Source organism: Alligator mississippiensis, chromosome 4, assembly GCF_030867095.1.
Source record: "Alligator mississippiensis isolate rAllMis1 chromosome 4, rAllMis1, whole genome shotgun sequence".
NCBI lineage: Eukaryota > Metazoa > Chordata > Crocodylia > Alligatoridae > Alligator > Alligator mississippiensis.
The window spans coordinates 131,940,910-131,963,962 of record NC_081827.1 but is presented as its reverse complement, the minus strand read 5'-3'; the positions used below and the strand labels follow the sequence as shown (position 1 = coordinate 131,963,962).

General features: G+C 49.2%; 1 protein-coding gene across 5 annotated transcripts in view; it reads left to right on the top strand.

The window, feature by feature from the left end:
- SHISAL1 (shisa like 1) overlaps positions 1-23,053 on the top strand; it is a 172,044-nt gene that overhangs the window by 133,600 nt on the left and 15,391 nt on the right. For 4 of the 5 annotated variants that reach the window (XR_002092026.2, XR_002092024.2, XR_009461848.1 and 1 more), the window contains exon 5: positions 5,797-5,946. The exons of the other annotated variant lie outside the window; for it this stretch is intronic. The gene's annotated coding sequence lies outside the window, so the exon portion shown is untranslated. The remainder of the gene's footprint in view (positions 1-5,796; positions 5,947-23,053) is intronic. 5 annotated transcript variants of the gene reach the window in all.

Here is a 23,053-nt window from a genome sequence, read left to right as displayed (position 1 = left end):
AGCCACATGGGGAGACAATTTTGGTGATGAAGGGCTCCTCACTTTAGCAAGTGAGGGTATAACATGGTCCAGTAATGGGAGCTGAAGCTATACAAATCTGGACTGGAATGAGGTGCATTTTTTTCTTTATATTTACAAGGAGATTAATTGACCACTCCAAGAGGAACACAATAGATTATCTGCCATTTACAATTTTAAACTAAAAAACACATCTCCTAAAATATATATCATAATTTAAAAAAGTTACAGGGTTGATAGAAGAACTGCTGAGTGAAATTCTGTCATGCAGTTCAAACTAGATGATCAGAAGGATCTTTTAAATCTGTTAATTTATCTCAGAACCATTTACAGCTTGTTCAGATTATTTCCTGGACCTGTTTCTATTACATCTCCATTAGGTCTCCAAAGTAGTGATAAAAATGTGGGCTCACATCAAAAGCCATATAAGACTATTCTATTCTTTTGTTCCCTACCATGTGTTTTGAACACAGAAAACAAACATATGCTCCTCCCCCAACCTCATTCCAAAATTTGCTTGATTATACAGCTGCTACATAAGAGCAAATGGTGCCAATGGCAATATGTGGAGATTGCATAATCAAACTATAAAATGCAAATTGAAAAATGTATAGAACAAAATTCTGCTCTCAGCACCAGCTACAAAATCCCACCTCTGATATTCTGCAGGCACAGAAACTAGAAAGGAAAAAAAGAATGGGTCAGGAAGGTTATTTCTATACTACAGGATTGTCTGCTAATATTTTATTTAGAAGTCCTTTAAAACTATTGTGGACAAAATAATATTGACGCAGCACAGCAAGATTGTCCTTGAGAGTGCATTCTGTCAAGAAAATATTGGTAGTCTGTTGAATTATTTAGTTTGTAATTTTTACTATCTCATCTCATATTAAACTGCACACCTGAAAAAACACAATCTAATGGCAAAAACCCCCTCAGACATTCCTGATATAAAAATGGATACACAATGCAAAAAAGTTAATATATCATTACAAAGAATAGAACACAAAATAGTCACCAGCTGACACACATTGTGGTTCAAAACAAAAAATTCCATACTTCATCAATTATTGTTCAAAACAAGCCAGACTAAATTAAATACCTCAACCAGATGCCACTGAATGAATGAGATGTTGCAGCATAAGAAGAAAAACAAGGCTTTTTTGTAAACTTCTACTGCAACTCAAGAGGGGCTGTTCAGCAACGGCCATGCCCTGCCATTGATCCACGTATAAAGATCCTATTGTAGCCAAAGGGAACTGTACACAATAACAGAACAATATCAAGATAGGGCCTTGAGACATTTCTCAAAACAAAAACAGTACCACTGATGGAGTCAAAGTGCTTTCTTTGTAATACCAGAAAGTGCAACTAGGGTAGCCACAAAAAAGCTTTTCCTTCCTCCCTCTCTGCAGAGATCACACAGACTCTTCAGCTCCCTTGTTTCTATCTTCCACCCCCTCACTATTTACTGTACCACACTCACTTTATCAGTCCAATACCATTTCCATATTAAAAACTGACCTCTATTCATAGGTCCAACTATACCTTTCCTAGGGTCTTTCCAATATATTCTTCAGCATGTGAAACCAAGTACAGTCAACACATTAGTACCAACATGCCTGTACCCTGGTGTTAGGTGCTTCTGCATGGCTCTTGCTGCTATATAGGTCATTATCTGAATGCACAGTGCAAAAAATGTTCCCATGGGAAATGTTACTGAAAAGAAGTCATTGTTCTTACCATGCGTTACTATAAATGATTGTCAACTGTATCACAAAGTGGCTATGGACAGTTTATGGAGAAATGTTCTGATCCTATCTATATTTTAAGACAAAAAGACAAATTAAACTAAATGCTACTACATGTATTCCGTGTGCATACACAACTACAGCAGATATACAATATAAAAGCAAACAGAGAGAAATAACACACAAACCTGCAGCCCCAATCATCTTTATTTCAAAGAAATTCTTCTGATAATCTTGTTAAAGTTGTAAAACATAGCTGACAGTTAACTGGAAAATGTGCACAGATTGATTTTTAAAAGGATTGTGTTTTAGGTTTTATACTGCTAAAAATGTAGCATTGACCCGGTTTTAAGAAAAAAAGCCCTCACAAATGGGCAAAGGACAAACATGAATGTTTCATCTTTAATTGAAATTAGCTTTCAATAGATGAAGTAGTATATTTAACATTTTCTCTTAAGCTAAGTACAGGTATGCAAGGAGGTTAGGGAGAGGTTAGATCACATTAAAATGGCTCCCTGATCTATGATAAATTGGGATGGGGGGCTAGTAGGTGGGGTTATAGGGGTGGGAGCCAAACAGGCCTGGGGGGTCATTGGGGCGATCAGAGTGCAGGTAGTTAGGGCTGTGCAAAGCTTTGGTCCCTGATTTGATTCAGTGGAGATTCAGCCCAATTCGGTGGCCAAATCTCCGAATCTGAATCAATCAGAGGAACCTTTAATCTCTCTGAATCAAATTAGAACCTTCCGAATCGATTCGGAGAGATTAGGAAAGGTTCAGCGATTCAGACACACACACAGCTTTAAATGTTTTTTCTCCATACCTCTAGGTAGCAAGCAGCCCGTGAATGCTGTGATGCTGGGGCGCATGGAGTGTCCCACAGAAGCATGGGGCACTTGGCAGCAAACCCAGAAGTGGACCAGGAGCACTTCTGGTCCACTTCTGGGTCTGCTGGGGAGCGCGTAGTGGGGATTTCCCACCCCCCCCCAGCTGGGGGGGAGCAGGGGAGCCCCCACAGACTCCCCAACAGACCCAGAAGGGATGCTTCATGTGCTCCAGCATCACAGCGTCCACAAGCCACGCTGGTACCTCGAGGTATATAGAAAAAGCATTTAAAGCTCTGTCTGTGTCTGAATCAGCATCGAATCTTCAGATTCAGATTTGGCTCAATTTGATTTTGAATCAAATCGGGGACAGTGATCCAAATCAACTAATTGAATCACTGTCCCTGATTCAAGCCAAATCCAAATCCAAATTGAATAAAGCCCACTTCACACACCCCTACAGGCAGTGTCTGCAGGAGGGATCGGAAAGATTGGGGAGGTAGGAGGGATCTGAAGGAGGGGTCAGAGGGCTGTGTAGGTAGTCAGTGTCTGTGGGAGAACTTGTGGGGGCTTGAGGGTAAAGGCAGGGGGTGGAGGACAGGAGGCATCTGCAGGTGGCACCAGGGGAATTGGGGCAGGAGCTAGCCTCTGCAAGGGGGTGGGAGGCAGGAAGGAGCTGTGGGAGCAATCAAGGGATTACAGAGGGGCTTGTAGGGGGATCAGGAGCTATTTTCAGCCCCCCAACTTCCCCGGTGGACCTACCTTCCATCCCTCCTGCCCCTTCCCCCCACTGATACTTCCCTGGCTCCTGGCAGTGATAACACTGATAAAATTGTCACTCAGTGCAGCTTGGGGATGGGGCTTTTGGTGAGGGAGTTGGCTGGTCCATGGCAGGGAGCCCAATGGGTTGAGGGGCTAAAAATAGCCCAGTGCCGGGGGAAATGAGTAGGAAAAGCACAGCCCCAGAGCTGAGGCAAGCAGCTGGGTTTTCCTAGCCCTGGGACTGCACAGGCAATTGTAAAGAATGCCCATGTAACTGTTTAACCTAGATGAAGCTTGAGTGTACACTGATCCAGGTCTATTTTAGACCAGGTTCTGCCATTTTTAAACCAGTCTATGTGCATGGAACTTCTGTTCTGTTATGGGTTTATATTGATTTCTGATCATTAAAACTGGGTCTAAGCTTAAGGTCCACACCTGGTAAATTAGGTGATCATTTTTAATGTGATCTAACCTCCCCATCACCTCTCCCCTTCCCCCCCTTAATCTCTGCAATTAGCCAGAATGTCTGAATTAAAAGGGTAATATGTTTTTCCTCCCAACACTGAAATATAAAAGTTAAAAACAAATGATTCTTTGGTAAAAGAATTATTGTTTCAAGACATGCAGTGAATTTTCCAGATGCTACCAGTATGTGTTTTATGTTGAGAAATGAAAGAATACTGTCTATGTTCTGAATCATGTTGAAAATAACTTTAGGAGTCTGAGCTAAACCAGTGGTTAGGAGATCAAAATCCAAGCACTGAAATAGATCCCTCACTGCTAGGTTGACAGGTCTGGGATTAGAACAGAAGCAGCATGTTCAGCCTCTGGTGCAGTTAAGGGGAACAAGCACAGGTATCAGTCTACTCCTCTGACAGTTTTGGATACTATTTCAGCTCTTCCCTGAGGGGAAGCAGTCATTAAGGAGGAAACAGAGAGATTAAAACTGGAACAAATTGAGGGGCTCATAAGAAATACAAAATCTAAAAAAGGTTGAACAAGAGATGGCAGTACTAATCTTCACATCCAGGGCAACTGTTTCTCTCTCGCACTCAATTCTGGCAAATTGTAGAGTAATAAGAAGGTCTGATTACTTGAAAAAAGGTTGGCTGCCTTTTCTATATGGGCAATTTCTCAAGACAGTTCCCCATCCCATCTCTCACTTGGGATTTACCTGGAAGGTAGCAAAGATAGAGTATAAGCAAAAGTTTCCCAGCTGTTGAATAAAAAGCCTGGGATGCTTCACAGTTTTACCAGCTGGTGCTCAGCACCAGTCAGGATCAGGCTCCATATAGGGGGTCAAAACATATTTCCAAAGAAGATGGTTTCCTTATTACAAAGGGATCTAGAAATACTACTCCTTCCTGCAGAAATAGTTACAATTGGGTCATCTGTGATAGCAGAGAATAAACTGCACAGAACTTGTCAGAGCAGGGACTTGAACCTGGGTTTCACATTTGAGGCCAGCATCCTAACTACCAGGCTAGAATTTTTCTCTGGAATACTCCACCCAGCAAATTCAGTTCTTGGACACCCCTGTGAAATTTTACAATGGCCTCATCACCATCACATTGTATCTGAGGGCTATAGCTAGCTCCCCACCACCAGCTCTCCTCCTAAGTGTGCTCCTAGATCCATTATCTAGAGCCAAGCTTTATATTACAACAGTATCTGCTCTGATCCCACCAACTGGGATGCACACCTACAGGATTCCTACACTTACAATACAATCCCCAAACTGTTTCACCTATAGTCCCCAGCTTGAACTTCTTGGACACATTATAACACCAAACCCCTCCTGGAAAGTGACAACCATTTCAAGATACCCATGGGGGACAAGCCTATCCTGGCTTGTCCCCCAACCTCAAATGACATCTCTCCATCAACAGACTACCTAACTCCTACCTAACTTGGTAAGAACCAAGCCACTAGGCCTTGCTCCAGATCCAGATGCCAGCTGTGTCCCCTTATCAGCACAAACCATATCATCACTGGATAAAACAACATGGCTTATAACATCTGAGGTTCATTTGCTTGCTCCTCAACCAATGTCATATATGTCATCACCTGCTTACAATGCTCCTCTGCTGTATTCATTGACCAGACAAGCATGATCCTAATTTGAAAGAATGAATGGATACCAATCTGACACCAAGTCCAGAAATATAGCCCATGGCAGAACACTTTAACCTCCCAACACCCTCTATCACTGACTTCAGAGCAGCTGTTCTTAAATAACAAAACTTTAAAAATTGATCTGAACCTGAAACTGTGGAACAAGACGTCATCCACAGATTAGATTGTGTTAAGTATGGTCTCAACAGACATTATGGATTCTTATCCAATTACCTGGCCTTGCGTTTATAACCCTTATGTCCCTCGAAGCATTATTTGCTTTGCGTTATCCCTATTGGCCTGTTCAACTCCAATTTTGCTTCTTTCAGTAGTGCTCCATCCTTCTATTAAGAACCCTGCTTTCTGCAAGCCCACTCATAACATCTGTTGAAGTAGACTGTCACCTATGAAAGCTTCTGACTCTCTGAACCAGTTAGTTTCTAAGGTGCTACACTATCCTGCCTCCTGCCTAAGGTTAGGTAAGTTTCAAAACATTGTTTGAAGCAAAAATACAAAATGTGTTTCAACTTTATTCTTCTTCTCCAGACAAAATGACATCACACAAATGGGAGGTGTTGGGGGACAGAGGGAGTTTCACCTGGGAAAATTTGACTCGGCTCTCATTACAGTTTAAATAGGTGGCACAGAGAGGTGAACTGATCTGATCAAAGTTACCCAACTGTGTGGGAGCCAAGGCAGGAATGGTAGAGGCAGGTCAACCAAGAGCCTGGTTCACTGAACCATACTGTCTCTGAGTTGTAATAGTTCTCTGAGGTAACATATTCTGATTTGTAGGATGCATCTTCTATACCATTGAACTCCAGGAGCCTTGTAGAAAAGCCATTCTATCTTTAGGACTGCATAGGTAAATCTGAGTGTTTAGATATAAGGTGGCAAGCCTTACTCTGGAAAGTTAGAATGAAGGTGGTTTTCTTGGTCCTTCTGTCAAAATGTTGTGACTTGTTATGGCTCTGAAACAAAGTGGGTATAATTTAGTAAGAAATATATTTAAGCTGGAAAAAAGAACATGGAATCTACCCAAAAAAACAATGAGGTTCTGCAATAGCCTTCCAGTAAGAAGAATTGGGCAGAGGAAAGATAGGAGGACAACCTAATTGCTTTTAAGAAGGATCTTGATAAGTTTATGAATTAAATTACATAACAAACTAGGTTTCCACAGTAGGGGACTGGATTCAATGGTTCAGTCTCTTTCATATATATTATGATAACTCCAGTACTTTTTTTTAAAATAGCTTCTCTGACACCATGCAGTTTGAAGTCCAGGCTGACTCTGGCTCAGCTTCAGATCAACACTGTCTCGTCTAGATTCTTAGCAACCCAGAGGAAAAAGACCAGCTGCAATTGAAATACTAATCACCTTGCCTCTTATCACCCTAAATTCATCTAGTCACATCTCAGAAATATGAAGAACTTTAAATGGCCCAATTCTTCCTTTGATCATCAACCCCTTGTATCCAAACTTTGCTACAACTATATGAACTTTCCTTCTCTATATGAAAGGCCCAGAGACATCAAGTGTTATCCTCATTCAGTCCAGCAGTCTAGTTCTGTGATAGCTTGAAAAAATATCCATTTAATTAAGGTTATCAAAACCCTAAATTCAAAGGCTCACATCTAACAGTTTTCTTGCAGTCCTTGGCCATGTCTATATGTGCAATTAGTGCACGTGAATAAACTATGGAGCTTATTGCCACTTGAATGTGTGCCTCGGAGCAATTAACTCCAGAGCAATCAGCTCTGGAGTTTATTCAGGCACAGCGTGTGGAGCCTGGTTGGAGCAGCCCGGCTGGCAGGGTCCCCTCGGGGTCAGCCTGCCAGCCTGGGGCTGCTTTGACCAGACTTAACGTGCTGCTGAGAGGCTGGCTGGGGCACAAGGGTGCTTCAGTGTGGGAGGTAGCCAGCAGGCAGCTCCCACAGTGAAGCACCTTGTGCCTTAGCCAGCCAAGTTAGTGTCTACACATGCACAGCTGTACACGAAAAAAAGCTGCAGCAGGATAGTACTTGTAAATATACAAATATACAAGTACTACCCTGCTGCAGAGTTTATTAGTTTTGTGCATCCTAATAGGGGTGTACATGTAGACACAGATGTTTACTGCAGAGCTAATTAGTGAGTAAACATCTTGTATAGATGCACCCCTTACAAATCAATTTGCCTTAACTTCCACTGATTATTTAATGACAGTGCCATGTAAAAATATATGATGATTTTGCCACAAACACACAGCTAAATGGAGTACAGAATAAAGATTTCAATCTAAATTTTCTTTGCTTTGGGAACTCAGGGAAGTACACTGAGTGCTGTTTTTAGAGCTTCCAGTTCATATTCATTCCCAATAGAAAACTGAGCATCCAAATCTGTCAAGCTGCTTTAAAGATTCACTCTAAGTTTTTAAAACTTATTTTTAAAGGGTAACATGCTTTAATGGAAGGAGAAAAATATTTTGTCTCTTAAAAAACTGATGTTAATATACTTCAGTGAAAGAAGAAACACACTCTGTAAAAAATGCATGTTTTTCAGGAAAATACTCCAACATCCTCTTTCCATTTATGTTCTCAAGCCTTCACCATCTGTTTCCCTATTCAACACATGTAAATTAAAGTTTTCATGCTTCAGGTTTCTTTTAAAAACCTCTGAAGTGATCAAAGTGGATTATAAAGTGGGGTCTATATTCTTTCTAGAACTGTATTACAAAACAGCTCAAAAAGTATCAAATGAAAAACCTTTAAAATTAAGTTCAAACTACTAAAGGTTTAAAAACCTGGGATCCAATCCTTCAGCCATTACTCTTAATGTGTATCATGCTAGTAGCCTCACTGACTTCCCACATATACTCTTTGTGAACAACAACTGAAGAACCTGGCTGTTTTATAGCAAATGTGAAAAGCAGCCTTCTGTGCATTTTCATATTTTCCCCAACTAAAGAAGTAAGGGATGCATTTGAATTTGTACAAATATAGTCATTTCCAAAAACAGAGAGGCAGCATATTTTCTCTTTACATTTGGAAAATTAGTTAGCTAGCTTTGAAAAAATATCAGCTACACCTAAAGGTAAAGACCAGAGCAAAACTCAGTTTATCACGTAAAAAGACATAACAGTTAGCCATAGAGGGTGGGTCAGATGCTGGGCCTATACTGCATACCTAAGTGTGGGAGGAGCTAGGGAGTACCAGACAGCAAGTCTACCTTTCTGTGACAGCTACCCCCAGTCTCTTTGGAGTTGTTATGGTCCCTCCTGCATGCTGGACTGGCAAAGGGGAGGACAATTAGTAGTGTCATAACTCATCCCCATGCTCCCAAATATGGCAACACGCACAGCTTCACTGGGGAAAGCTGTTCACATTCCTCTTCTGAGGACACGTCTACACAAGATGTTTTGCTGTGCAGTAGAGCAAATTACTGTGTAATAAGCATCACTGTCTATACCTGCAGACACTTACTGTGCAGTAATTTGCTCTACTTGGCAGTTAATTTTGCTACATGCAAATGCAAGTAGCAAATTAACTGCTAAGTAATTACTGTGAAGTAAGGCATGTGTAGACAGCTGACCAGGAGCAAATTTGCTCCCAGTCAGCAAGGCAGCAGGGGGCATGAGATTGCTCCCTGCCCTCAGGAGCTGCCTACTGCCAGGGTGGGCTCTGCCACTGGAGCCTGGGTGGGTACAATGTCCCTCTGCCGCGGCAGCAGGACAGTTCCCAGCCAGCCCTGGGCTGCATGGGGAAGTCTGCACATGCAGTGTAGAGCTGGTTGGGGACTGTCCTGTTTCGGGCAGTCCCCAGCCAGCTCCAGGCTGCACATGCAGACTTCCCCACATAGCCCAGGACTGGCCAGGAACTACCCTGATATGGGGCAGGTCCCAGCCCTGCAGCTTTTTCCCAGTCCTATGCCCCAATTGGGCAATCAAGACACAGGGCTTGGAAAGAGCTGTGGGGGAAGGGCAGGTCTCAGCCCCCTGCCCTGTCCGCTGGTGGGGCAGCTAGCAGTGAGCCCCCAGCTGGGCAGGGAATCTCTGCCAGAGGGGGCAGGAGCAGAGCGGGTGGGAGCAGACTGCTGCCAGGAGCAACAAATCCACTCCCAAGTGGGTGCAGGTGTAGATACCTGTCTAGGGTGAGTTTACTTACCCTGGAGTAAACCCATGCAGCAGCATTTGCACATGTATATGTGCCCTGAGAGGAGGTAACTAGGAGGCAGATTGTAATCACAGCTGTTTCCTAGGCTGTTCTATAGCTGAAGTCTCACAGCACAGCCCCAGAGTCAGAGCCAAGACTTGTAGTGAAGCTCTTATCAGTATGAAGTCCAAACTGTTAACCTATAAGGAAAATTATCTTCTTACAAAAATGCTATTTTTTGAACTCTAAATCAGTAAAAATGTGGTTTCAGCTAGGTCAAACCCTTCTGGAGTCAAACTGAAGTGAATTGAACAGTAAACTTTTGAAAGTCAGTTTCTTAAGCAGTACAAATCATCATGTACAAAGCAACATCAACAGAAGGATGTTGATTCTCAGATGTTGACGAGACAGTCTTCATTATTTAATTGGTTCGAGGGGTTGGATTCAGGCTTAAAATGGGGGGGAAATACTATAAGGTATAGGAAAAATACACAATTTTGAACTCCTGGTTTGTTCCTACTTGTGCCATCAGGAATGGACAATGCTTGCTCTCTAGTATCTGATCTGATCAGCATCTATCTACCCAACAGCAGCATAATTAGTGCCTGGACCACATCTATCCTATGGCAGCATATCTCCAATTTGTTTTTTTAATACTGTATTTTTTCACATATATAAAAAAAATGCATGAAAAATGAGTCCCTATGGGCACTTGTCCACGTTACACCACTCCTGTTTCCATGTTATGCTTTTCCTGTGTCCACATGACAAAAATCGCCATTATGCTAGCTAAATTGCACCTGTGTATCCACGTTATCAGCTGATTTTCTCATTTTAGGGTTTTTTTTGTGATGATTTAAAACACCTCTGACATGCTTCTGAATTTCTTCCTTGAGGGCTATTTTTATCATTTTAAATTTATAAGATAGATCTGACTTATGCCCAAAAACATGATTTTCCCTGCTTTGCAACTATTGTACCAGCAGATGCTGCTTGGGTTCACTTGTAAATCCATGGAAAGCCATGGAAGTTCATCTAATTTCTCCTGCACTGATTCAACCAGATGCTAGGTGCTAATCTTGCAACTTTTTACTGATTATTTTATTGCTTATTTTAGATTAATGAAAGATGAGATTTCCCAAAAAACATGTTCTGCCTTTTCGCATGCACCTCGCTTCCAGCTGTCCTTTTCCCCACTGTGCTGCTGCTGCTTATCAGAGGTGGCCAGCATCAGCCACATTCCACCCAGACCCCAAACTTTTTTTCTCCCTGCTCCTGCCCAGCATTGTAGGAGGCACCCCCACCTCCATGTTCCCCTCCTCCCCCCCACAGTGCCACTATCACAGAGAGCCGGCCAACCACCCAGACCCCAAACTTTTTTCCCCCAAACTCCCACTGGCCAGCCAGCTTCAGCCACGGCTATTTAATTCTGCCACCACCCCCCTATTTTCCTGCTTCTCTTCCACCCCACATTGCATTTTTCTCAGTTCCAGCAAGCCCACAGAAGACTGTATTGTATTCAAAAAATGTTAATAACCTACGTTAACTTAAATATTAACAAACAAATACTTTAATTTGATCATACAATTTAACTTTTGCAAAGAAAGAAAGAAAGAAAGAAAGACTTTGATTTTTGACTTTTTACTTTTAAGAGGCATTTATTCCAGGGAGGGTGACAAATCGGGGCCAGTAGAGAGTTTGTACAGGTTAGCCGGAAGATCTGGGCCTCTAGGACAAAGCCTGGGCTCATGGCCTGCAAGGCCTGCCCTCACACTCTAGACAAACAAGCAAAAAAAGGAATAAAAAAATATATACCGTCCATCCCACTCCCAGCGAGCCAGTTATGGCAGCTCTTCAGGGTGGCCATCTTGGCCTGGCCCACCAGGAAGTTGGCTAAGCCAACTGTGCCCTGCTTGGCCACCCGGTACAGGAAAAAGCAGATGTATGCATGCTCTGAAAAGTCCCAGCCTAGCACCCAAAGCGGTGCCCCAAGGGTGGCAAAGAGCAGCCACAGCCAGGGGCAGTCAAGGAAGGAGTGAAAAATGTTCCCTTCCACTGCTCCCAGGCAGAAGGGGCAGGTTGCCAAAGCCACCGGATCCAGATGGTGCACAAAGGTGCCAGTGGCCAGGATGCCATGCACAGATCTCCACTGGAGGTCTCCTGTCTTCTTCACGGTGGGTGCCTTGTACAGCATGCACCACGCTGGGGTCCCTGGCAACACCAGGCACCACCGCCATATGGTGTTGGGGTGGCCAGCCAGCACCTGGGCATGCCAGGTGCACACCATCCATGTGTAGAGTCCCCCCTGGGGCAGTGTGCTGAAGGGCCAGCCCGTGTTGCCGGCCAGGTTGGTCAGGCCCTGGCCCCTCTCAGTGGTGGGCAGGTAGAGAGTAGCTCATGTGAGCCAGTGGCATCCATCCCAAAAGAAGTCCACCAGGAGCCACTGCAGCCTCTCGAGCAGCTCCAGCTGGGGGTCCAGCACAGTGCAGCAGTGCCACAGGGTCGCCACCAGCAGGTTGGTGGCAATAAGGACCCAGCCACAGTAGGAAAGAGCAGGCAGGCACCAGCACTGCAGGTGGGCCTCCACCCCCTCCACCAGGTCCTCCCAGTTGCAAGCTGCAAAGACTGGCAGCCCCAGTAACACTCCCAGGACTTTGAGGCCTTCCCAGCACCAAGCGAGTCCCCCCGGCAAGTCTGGAGCGGTGTGCCAGCCCATGTCCTGAGCAGGAGGGTTTTGCTTGTGCCCCAGTTGATGCAGGCCAATGAGGTGAGCTTGTAGATACACTGTCAGTCCACCAGGGTGCACACGTCCTCCTGGCTGCCCAAGAAGAATGTCACGTCATCTGCCTACACAGTCAGCTGGATCACGGGGGCCGGTGGTCAGGCCCAGTGCTGCTGGCAGGGCTAAGCTGGTCAGGCAGCAACGCAGAATATGCAGCAGTGGTTCAATGGCCAGGGTGTACAGCATGCCCAACAGGGGGAAGCCGTGGCTGTTGCCCCAACACACCAGGAATGGGGAGCACAGCATGCCATTCACCTTCAGCAGGCTGGAGGAGTCTTGATACAGGACCCACAGTGCTGCAATAAAAAGGGACCTGAAGCCAGAAGCCTTGAGGGTGCTGAGCAGGTGGTCAGCCTAATCAAAGGCCTTCTCCTGGTCCAGAGAGACCAGGCTGATGCCCAGGCCAAAGAGCTCCACAACCGCGAGCAGGTCACGCAGCAGGAACAGGTTGTCCTGGATGGTCCTGCACAGCACACAGTAGCTCTGCTTGGGCCCAATGACAGAGACCATGACGGTGCAGAGTCGGTTCACCAGCACTTTCACCAAGATCTTATAGTTGACTCACAGAAGGGAGACAGGACACCAGTTCTTAAGGCAGTCAAGTCCCCTTTCTTGGGCAGCAAGGTGAGCACCATCTGGTGGCAGCTGGTTGGCAGGGTACTATCAGTGAGGCTCTCACACAAGACACAGAGGTGGCTGGGCCCAAGAAGGAGCCAGAAGGCTTTGTAAAACTCCACAGGCAGTCCATCAAGGCCCAAGGCCCAAGGACCTGCCCAAGGTGAGCCCCCCCAAAGCAGCCTTGAGCCCTGCCAGAGAGAGATCATGCTCCAGGGCCTCAGCCTGTGAAATACAGAGGCATGGCAGGTCCTCATGCAGCCACCAAGTGGCCTCTGGGCAGGTGGGTCAGCCACAAACAAGTGCTGGTAGAAGGCAATGGTGTGCACCCACACTTCACCCAGGTCCATGAGCAGTCATCCCTCCAGGGTCTTGAGATGGTCCAAGTCCTTTGCCACAGCCCGCCGCCTCTCCAGGCTGAAGAAGAAGCTGGTCAGGGTGTTGTCTTCCACCAGCTCCTGGCAGCGGGCATGCACCTTCGCACTATGGGCCATGTCCTTTGCCACTGCCAGCTCCAGCAGGCATTTCTTGCAGGACTGGAGGCTCTCAAAGAGCAACGTGTCATTGCTGGTGTGGAGCAAGGCCATCTCGAGCTCCACCACATCCACCTCCAGCTCCTGGGTGTGGCGGTGGATCTCACTGCCAGCTGGGACTACTGCTGGCAGAACGCCTGGACCTGGATCTTCCCCATGTCCCACCACAGCTGCCAGGAGGAGGAGTCTGCTTGGGTGGCCTCCCAGCTCCTCCAGAGGTGGGTGAAGCAATCCCGGAAGTGGATGTCCTGTAGCAGGCTGATGTTGAGGAACCAGTAAGGGGTCCATGTATGCACCCTGCCAGGCAGGCTGAGTTCACAGCAGACCAGGACATGGTTCGAGAGGCCTGATGAGATGATGCAGCTGCTGCACAGTAATGGCAGATGGTGCCAGGCAATGTAGAGATGTTTGAGGCGGGTCATGGTGATCCCACTGGTGCTCATCTTTGCCCAGGTGTATTGGTGTACGTCGGCGTGGAGGGCCCGCCAGGCGTCAACAAGATCCGCTGCCTCCAGCATGGCCTGCAGCTTATGGGCCAAAGGCAGGTGCAGCTCTGGCCCTGTCCGGTGTAGCTGCACATCACTGGAGCAATTGAAGTCCCCACCCATGAGGAGCAGGTCATCACTCTCACTGGCATCACACAGGAGGTCACCCAGAGACTCTAAGAAGGCTCCCTCTCCCTCCCCTGGGTGGGCACATAGATGTTTACAAGGAGCAGGCTCTGGTGTGCCAGGGTGACATGGATGGTCCCCAGCCAGCCAGAGACAACCTCTTGTGCCACCGCTGAGTTGTAGTTGCCACCCCAGCACTGAGGTTGGTACCATGGCTCAGAAACAGGTGGCCTCTCCAGACAGCATGCCAGTCGGCTTGATTGTGCACGTTGATGTGTGTCTCCTAGAGGGAGGCAGTCGCCAGCTGCTTCTGCCACAAACCCTCCAGGATGGCTGTCCACTTCACCGGGTTCCTGCAGCTGTTGGTATTCAGCGAGGCAATTGTGGTAGCAGCCATGAGCAGAATAGAGAGGAAGGATAGGCAGGGTATAGGTGGGAGAACAGGTGACGGAGCAAAGCAAAGCCACAGAGAAAGGGGAAGGCCTATCGTGCCCTATTCTACTTTGTGGACCCACCCCAGCCCCACACCACCCTCACCCGGGTCACAGGGTTCTCAAAGTGGAAGGCATGTTGACATGTGCCCAGATTCTTGTGCATGAGCCTCGGTGCATCACTGGTGGTGCGAGCAAGTTGCACAGGGTCCGGACACCACTGACGGATACTTTCCACCATGTTTCTCTGGCCCTTGGTATGCTCCAAGAGGTCGATGAGGCCTCCGTAGCTGGGGGCTGCCCAGGGGGGTTCTCCAGCAGGAGCTGGATATTCCCAACCGATAACTGGTGAGGCCTCACCCTGACAGGGGACCTACCAGTAAGGCCAGTGAACGTGCTTTCAATGGCCAGGTTCCCTAGGAGGCCCCCCTCAGCATCCGGGTTGAGGACCATCTCCAGGAGATCAATCCCCACCTGCTTCAGGGGCAAATGTCATCCTGCTTGGAGGCAGGCACTCCATCTCCTCATCAACAGCCTCGGTGGGTGGGGGGGTGCCAGGCCCCTCTGCCGTCTCCTGCCCCTGACATTGGAGAGGCTGGCACTCCATCCTCCCTCCCACCATCCACAATTCCCACAGGCTGAGATGGGGGTGAGGGGTTGCCTGACTCCCCCATTACCCTCTGTGCCACTGGGACATCCTCAGTCATGGCCTGAGGTGGCAGAGTCACTGGGGGGGAGGGGCAGGCAGGGTGGAGTCAGGGTCCCTGGCTACATTCTCCCTGGCACTTGCAGATGCGGGCCCTAAAGGGGCTAGGGCTCCTTGGGAACCTCCCTTCCACCTCTTGCTCTTGGCTTTCTTTGCAGTAGAGATAGGTGGGACCTCTCCCAAAGAGGGAGGGCCAGGCTGCTTGGGGCCCACCACCTTAAATGAGGCAGGGTGGAGGGAGGTGGAGAGGGGGGTCTTGGTTGTTCCACCCAACAGGGCCTCAGCACCTGGGGCACTAGCCACCCCAGATAGAACTGGGATGGGGGGGGACTGGAAGGCTATCCCAGCTCCTCCACCAGATGAGGACCCCACACTGGGGGGGCAGCCCCACCAGGCAGGTGGAGGGTGGAGGGAGGCTGAGAGGAGGCCACGGTCACCATTCCTGGTGGGGTGTCAGCGTCTGAGGCACCAGCCACCCCAGAGGGGTCCAGGGCAGGAGGGGATTGGGAGGAGTCCCTAGCCCCTCCACTTGGTGAGGCGTCAGCCCTGACAGAGGCAGGAGGAGCCTGGGAGGACATCCCAGGTCCCTCCCCCGGGTGGCATGCTTGCGCCAGAGACATCGATCCCCCAGATGGAGCAGGGGCAAAGGGAGGCTGGGAGGAGCCTCCACCCCCACCTTTTGATGAGGCTTCTGCACCAGGGGTGGATGCGCTATTTCCCTGAGTGGGTGCAAAAGCTGGTGTCCCTACTGGGCAGCCAGGTGGGAGCTGCTGCCACAGCGGCAGCATGATGCCCTGGGAGAAGTACACCATATACTACCTCTCAGCCACCACAAAGGTCATGGAGAGAAACAGGGTCTGGGGGCCCCCCTTGAGAAGGATGAATGCCTGCCTCCAGAAGGACAGGACATGCCTGAGCCTGGGGTCCCTGCTCTGAATGGTCAGCCTGTGCCAGGGGTTAGTGAGGACACAATAGTGCTCAAGTGCTTTGATGAGGTCCTGGTCTGGCAGGTGTGGGGGGATGTTGGAGGCCACCGCCCACACTGCCAGGGTCTCTAGGGGCATAGCCAAGTACTGGACGCCTGAGACCACCAGCCCCACCGCACACACCTACCTCACCAGGCTGGGGGAGCTCAGGTACATGATGGGCACTGAGTTCACCCGGGAAGTGTTCCAGGCATTCCACCAGGTCTGCCAGAGCACTGGCACAGGCCTCCACCCTGATGTGGAGAGGAGCATACACCCGCAGGCCATGGCTGAGGGGCAGGTCTGCAGAGACATCCCCGTGCCATATGCCCTGGCTGCTGGCAGCCATCCTGGGCAAGAGAGGGTTAGCTCTCCCAGAGAAGCTGCTGCAAGGAGCAAAAAAACCCAAAACTTTGAACTGATACTGGGGACTGGGAGGGGGCTAAAACAGTCCCAACATCAGCTCCAGGGGGCACAGAACAGCCCTGCAGAGGCTGAAGATAAGCCCTAAGGCAGGAGGAGTTGTCAGAGACCAGGGTAAGGGGCTCTGGAGGAGGGAAGCAGTAGGAATCAAAGGGAAAGTACAGGTGGGAGAGGGGGAGGGGGAGGGGCAGAGGCAAGTGAGGATGCCACCACCCAGGGGAAAAAGCTCAGAAAGTGGAGAAAAGGGGCATAGAGGGGGTCCCCAAGCACAAGCTGGAGAAAGGCAAGGTTTAGTGGGGAGTAAGAAAGAGGTTGGGCAGGGAGCGGGGGGGGGGGGAGGGAATGCACAGAAGGGACCTGAGGTGGAGGATGTGGACACGCCGGAGGGCAGGGAACAGCTGCAAGCAGATCTGGGCAGGTTGGACAAGTGGGCAGAAAACAACAGAATGCAGTTCAACAAGGAGAAACGCAAAGTGCTGCACCTAGGGAAGAAAAATGTCCAGCACACCTACTGCCTAGGGAATGACCTGCTGGGTGGCACAGAGGTGGAAAGGGATCTTGGAGTCCTAGTGGACTCCAAGATGAACATGAGTTGGCAGTGTGACGAAGCCATCAAAAAAGCCAATGGCATTTTATCGTGCATCAGCAGATGCATGACGAATAGGTCCAAGGAGGTGATACTTCCCCTCTATCGGGCACTGGTCAGACCCAGTTGGAGTACTGCATGTAATTCTGGGTGCCACACTTCAAGAAGGATGCGGATAACCTGGAGAGGGTCCAGAGAAGGGCCACTCATATGGTTAAGGGCCTACAGACCAAGCCCTACGAGGAGAGACTAGAGAAACTGGATCTTTTCAGCCTCCGCAAGAGAAGGTTGAGAGGCGACCTTGTGGCTGCCTATAAGTTCATCACAGGGGCACAGAAGGGAATTGTAGAGGTGGTTGAGGTGGGCCATGGCAATCCCACTGGCACTCATCTTTGCCCGAGTGTACTGGTGCACATCGGCATGGAGGACCCACCAGGCATCAACGAGGTCCACTGCCTCCAGCGTGGCCCACAGCTTGTGAGCTGAAGGCAGGTGTGTTTCTGGCCCCATGCTGTCTAGCTGCACATCGATAGCACAGTAGAAGTCCCCACCCATGAGGACAGGAGGGTTGCCACCCTGGCACTGAGGTTGGTACCACGGCTCAGAAACAGGTGGCTTCTCCAGACAGCCTGCCAGTGGGCTTGATCATATGTGTCACTGTGCGTCTCCTGGAGGAAGGTGATTGCCAGCTGCTTCTTCCGCAAACCCTCCAGGATGGCCATTCACTTCACTGGGTCCCTGCAGCCATTGGTATTCAGCGAGGCAATTGTGGTAACAGCCTTGAGCAGGAGAATAGAGAGGAAGGATAGGCAGAGTATAGGTGGGAGAGCAGGTGATAGAGCAGAGCAAGGCCACAGAGACGGGGAAGGTCTATCATGCCCTATTCTACTCTGTGGACCTGCCCTGGCCCCATACCTTCCTCACCCCTGGGTCACCAGCTTCTCAAGACAGAAGGCATGTTGACACATGCCCAAATCCCAGCACATGAGCCTCGCCACGTCACTGGCAGTGCAGGCAAACTGTGTGCGGTCCAGGCTCCACTGATGGATACTCTCTGCTACGTTCCTCTGGCCCTTGGTCTGCTCCAAAAAGGTTGAGGCCTCTGTAGTTGGGGGCCACCCAGGGGGGGCTCTCCAGCAGGAGCTGGATGTTCCCAACTGAGAACCAGCACCCTAGGAGGGCACCTACCAGTGAGGCCAGTGAACATGCCCTCGATGGCCAGGCTCCCTAGCAGGCCCCCCTCAGCATCCAGGTTGACAACTGTCTCTGAGAGATCGATCCCCATCAGCTTCGGGGGGGAAACTTTGTCCCGCTCCTGAGGCCACTGGCAGCGCTCAGGGGGAAGGCACTCCATCTCCTCAGCATCGGCCTCAGTAGGAAGGGGAACTGGTGCGGGGCTGGCAGGCCCCTCTGCTGTCTCCTGTGCCTGACGCCAGAGAGGCAGACGTTCCATCTCCCCCCACTGCTCATGAGTTCCACGGCCTGGAATGGGGGTGAGGGGTTGCCTGACTCCTCCAGCACACACTCCCCATGCTGCTGGGACATCCTCAGTCATGGCCTGAGGTGGCATGGTTGCCAGGGGGGGAGGCAGGGTGAGGTCAGGCTCAGGTCTGCCCAACAGTGGCAGGAGGAACCTGGGAAGACACCCTAGCGCCCCCCCCCCCCCCGCCGTGCGGCATGCTCACACCAGAGGTGCCAATCCCCCCAGATGGAGCAGAGTTGGAGGGGGGCTGGGAGGAGCTCTCAGCCCCACCCTTCAATGAGGCTGCTGTGCTGAAGGTGGATGTGCCATCCCCCTGTGCAGATGCAGCAGCCAGTGTCCTGGCTAACTGTCCCAGCAGGCACTGGGCAGCCAGGTGGGAGCCACTGCCACAGCGGTGGCACCCAGTCTCGGCCTGGGAGAAGTAGACCACATACTGCCTCTCATCCACTGTAAAGGTCATGGAGGGAGGCAGGGTCTGGGGGCCCCCCTTGAGAAGCATGAACACCTGCCTCTGGAAGGACAGGACATGCCTGAGCCTGGGGTCCCTGCTCCCCATAATCAGTCTGCACCAGGAGCTAATGAGGATGCCATAGCGCTCAAGTGCTTTGGTGAGGTCCCAGTCTGGTAGGTGTGGGGGGATGTTCAAGGCCACCATCTGCACTGCCAGGGTCTCCAGGGGCATGGCCAAGTAGTGGATGCCTGAGACTGCCATTCCTGCTGCACACAACTCCCTCACCAGCCCAGGGGAGCTCAGGTAGATGACAGGCACTGAGTTCACCCAGGTAGCATACCAGACATTCTGGCTTTCTATCAGGTCTGCCAGAGCACCGGCGCAGGCCTCCACCCTGATGTGGAGAGAGGCGTGCACCCACAGGCCATGGCTGAGGGGCAGGTCTGCAGAGACATCCCCGTGCCATGTGCCCTGGCTGCTGGCAGCCTTCCTGGTCAGGAGACGGTTAACTCTCCCAAAGGGGCCACTGCAAGGAGCAAAAAAAAAAAAAGCCTTGAACTGAAGCTGGGGACTGGGAGGGGGCTAAAACAGCACCAACTTCAGCTCCAGGGGGGACAAAACAGCCCTGCAGAGGCTGAAGGCAAGCCTTAAGGCAGGAGGAGGTAGCAGAGACCAAGGTAAGGGGCTTGGAGGAGGGAGGCAGCAGGAATCAAAGGGAGAGCACAGGCAGGAGTGGGGGAGGGTTGGAGGCAGGTGAGGATGCCAGAGCATGGGGAAAAAGCTCAGAAAGTGGGGAAAAGGGGCAGAGAGGGGGTCCCCCAAGCATAGGCTGGGGAAAGGCAAGAGAGAAACAGGAGGGGCAGGGAGTGGGTAGGAGCACGCAGAAGGGACCTGAGCTGGAGGAGCTCAGAGGGACTTCACCTGGCTGCTGCCATCTGGAAAGAAATAAAGCAAAGAAAGAAAAAATAATTTTCTTCTTTCTCCCTCATAATTTTCCTCTGTAAGGTTTCACTCATGCCAAAAAAAAAAAAATTGAAATTTGTACAATGTGTGGTGTCTCTGTTTGCTAAATATGAAAATCCAAGTACTTGAACTTTCTTATCGCAGGACATAACTGTATTTAACAATTGTTTCCATTACATATGTACCTAAGTAATGAATGTATATTCCCATTGATACCAGTCCTCCTCTGTCTGTGTTGCTGCATCTTTGCTGTCAGGCCTTTGTGGAGCTATCAGGGGATATGACATTGAGCAGTTACCCCATTCCAAAAATTCAACTCCAAATTGCTGTCCTTTTGCAAGCTACCCCACTATACTCCAACTTACCACTGTCTTGGACTCTCCTTTATCCCCAAAGCACAGGTGCCTACAGCATTCCCACTGGCATTCCCACTGGTCCTGTGCTGGGAAGGTGGTTGTGCCACAGCATGTACACAGTAGCGTGCACTACAATTTTTTTGGGGGGGGGAGGCAGTGAGAGGGGGATTATTCATATTACCCATGGAATGGGTAGGGAAGTACCCCAAGTGACTGCCCATGCCTGATGAGAAGGTTGACACACTGGGCAGTGCAAAGGCATCTTGCAGCTGTCTGTCTTCCTGATGTGTCCCATACCTAATTTATGCTACATTATGTAGGGTGGTTCCCCTATGCCTTTGTAAAGGGCTAATGGCTGATGATCTACTTCATAAGTGCCCTCAACCACAAGACAATAGCCTTGGTTATGCTGGCCCCATGCTGGCTGTCATCAGATTTGGGATTCATATTATTGGGTGCTTTCCTTTATCACCCCACCTAGCATCACAGAAGATTTTCACCCAGCTTCTTTTATGGAAAATTAAAATACAGGATGCTTTTCAAAGTTCTTTTGTGATACTTTATTTCTATCAGAGATTTTTTTTAAAGTAGGTAGAGAGAAGAGATATAGAATGTAACCTGGTTCACACAGTCCCCACCTAGCCCCCAGTAGGTTGAAATGCAATCTGCTTTGCGAATACTGGGTTGGCAGTACATGAGGGAGGGAGAAGCACACCAATCCTGGGGGGTCATAGAAAACTCTAGTCATAAGAACCTACTGCCCCATGAGATGAGCCCCCCTGCACCCTTCCCGGGTCACATCAACATCCCCCTCCTTCTCCTCATGATCATCCCTGAAGCACCTTGGGGCTCTTCTCTTGTGGCTACAGGATGCATGGCTCTCCTTTGCAAGAGATTGGAGAGGTTTTTTTGGTGGGCTACTCTCAGTGCTGCTCCCAGTACATCAGCATTCATGAAACTCTGTTACAAACTCCTGTTTGAACCTTTAATTCCCCCTTGTAAACGAGATCAACCTTCTGATTGTATTCCTTAAAACATTGTACTGTGTCATTACTACTGCATTTCATAACCTCCAAATTGGCTTTCTCACTATGCCTACTAAGGGAAGGTGTGTAGAAAGACTATTTTCCCCAAGAAGCCCCCCAGATTTGGGGGAAGGTGTGTGGAAGGACTGTTATGCCCCAAAAGCCCCCCAGCCATGGGGCAGAGAAGGTGTGTGGAAAGACTATTTGCCCCAGAAGTCCTCTGGCCATGGGAGAAAGTCTGTGGAAGGACTATTTTGCACCAGAAGGCCTCCCTCACCTCGATGTTAGGGAAGGTAAGAGTGAAAAGAGTATTTTCCCCAAGAAGCCACAGCCATGGGGCAGGGAAGATGTGTGGAAAGACTATTTGCCCAGAGAAGCCCCCCAGCCATGGGGAAAGGTGTGTGGAAGGACTTTTTTTAGATGTTCAAAACAGTAAGAAACCTTTAAAAGGTATTTTCACATTTTGCAGGAGGAAGACGTAAGGAATATTTTGATTACAACAGAAAATGTGCTAGACACAATGAATATTGAAATCACTAATATTGTAATGCTAAAGCCTGAAGAAAAGGTGCCTTCCCTCAGGGTGCAGCCAAGTGTCCGTTCTTACTTACCAAACCTTAAGTGTCCCGATTGCTTGTGAAACAGTTCAGTGTCCTCTTTCAAGTGTCACAAAAGCGGCCTCATCCTGCACTTAAAAGGAAAACTGCACCCAACATCATCAGCAAGCAGCAGGCACTGGTGCTGTGCCAGGGGCAAGTGTGCCCTTGGGCTGAGTTCTTGTGCCTCTGGTGTGCTGCCATCTCTAATCTGCCTCAGAAGTCTCTCAATCTTCAATACTGTGTACGCACCCCAATACCTGCTCCAGGACTTTATAGGCCCTCAGGGGACAGACATACCCCCCGTCAGCCTCGTTCTGGTGTAAAAAAAAAAAAACACAACACACAGTCTGGTGCCAGCCTGGTAAGCACATGAAAACACACGTGTGCTGGAAAAAGGCGCAACAAAAGTTGCCCTGAGAAGGGCTTTGCAGGGTTAAATATTTTGCACCTAAGGGTACCCTGCACCCGGCCAGCACGTGCCCGAGCAGCACAAGTGCTGCAGCAGGGTGTTTCTTGTCCTAAAGTGCTGCCTGGCAGTAAGGTAGTACTGAAAGGGCAGAAGAAAAAATTGTTCTGGAGTACCCCCTAGCACTTTTTACTAGTCATTAGGGCTGTGCAAAGCTTCAGCCCCTGATTCTCCAAATCCAAATTGAATCAGGAAACCCTTTAATCTCTCTGAATTGAATTGGAACCCTCCAAATCAATTCGGAGAGATTTGGAAAGATTCAGAAATTCAGACATAGACACGGCTTTAAATGTTTTTTTCTACATACCTCAAGGTACCAGGTGGCTTGTCAACACTGTGGTCCTGGGGCAGATGGAGTGTCCCACAGGAGCATGGGGGGCTCCCCAGCATGCTTGGCAGCAGACCTGGAAGTGAACCAGAAGTGCTTCTGGTCCACTTCTGGGCCCACCGGGGAGCGTGG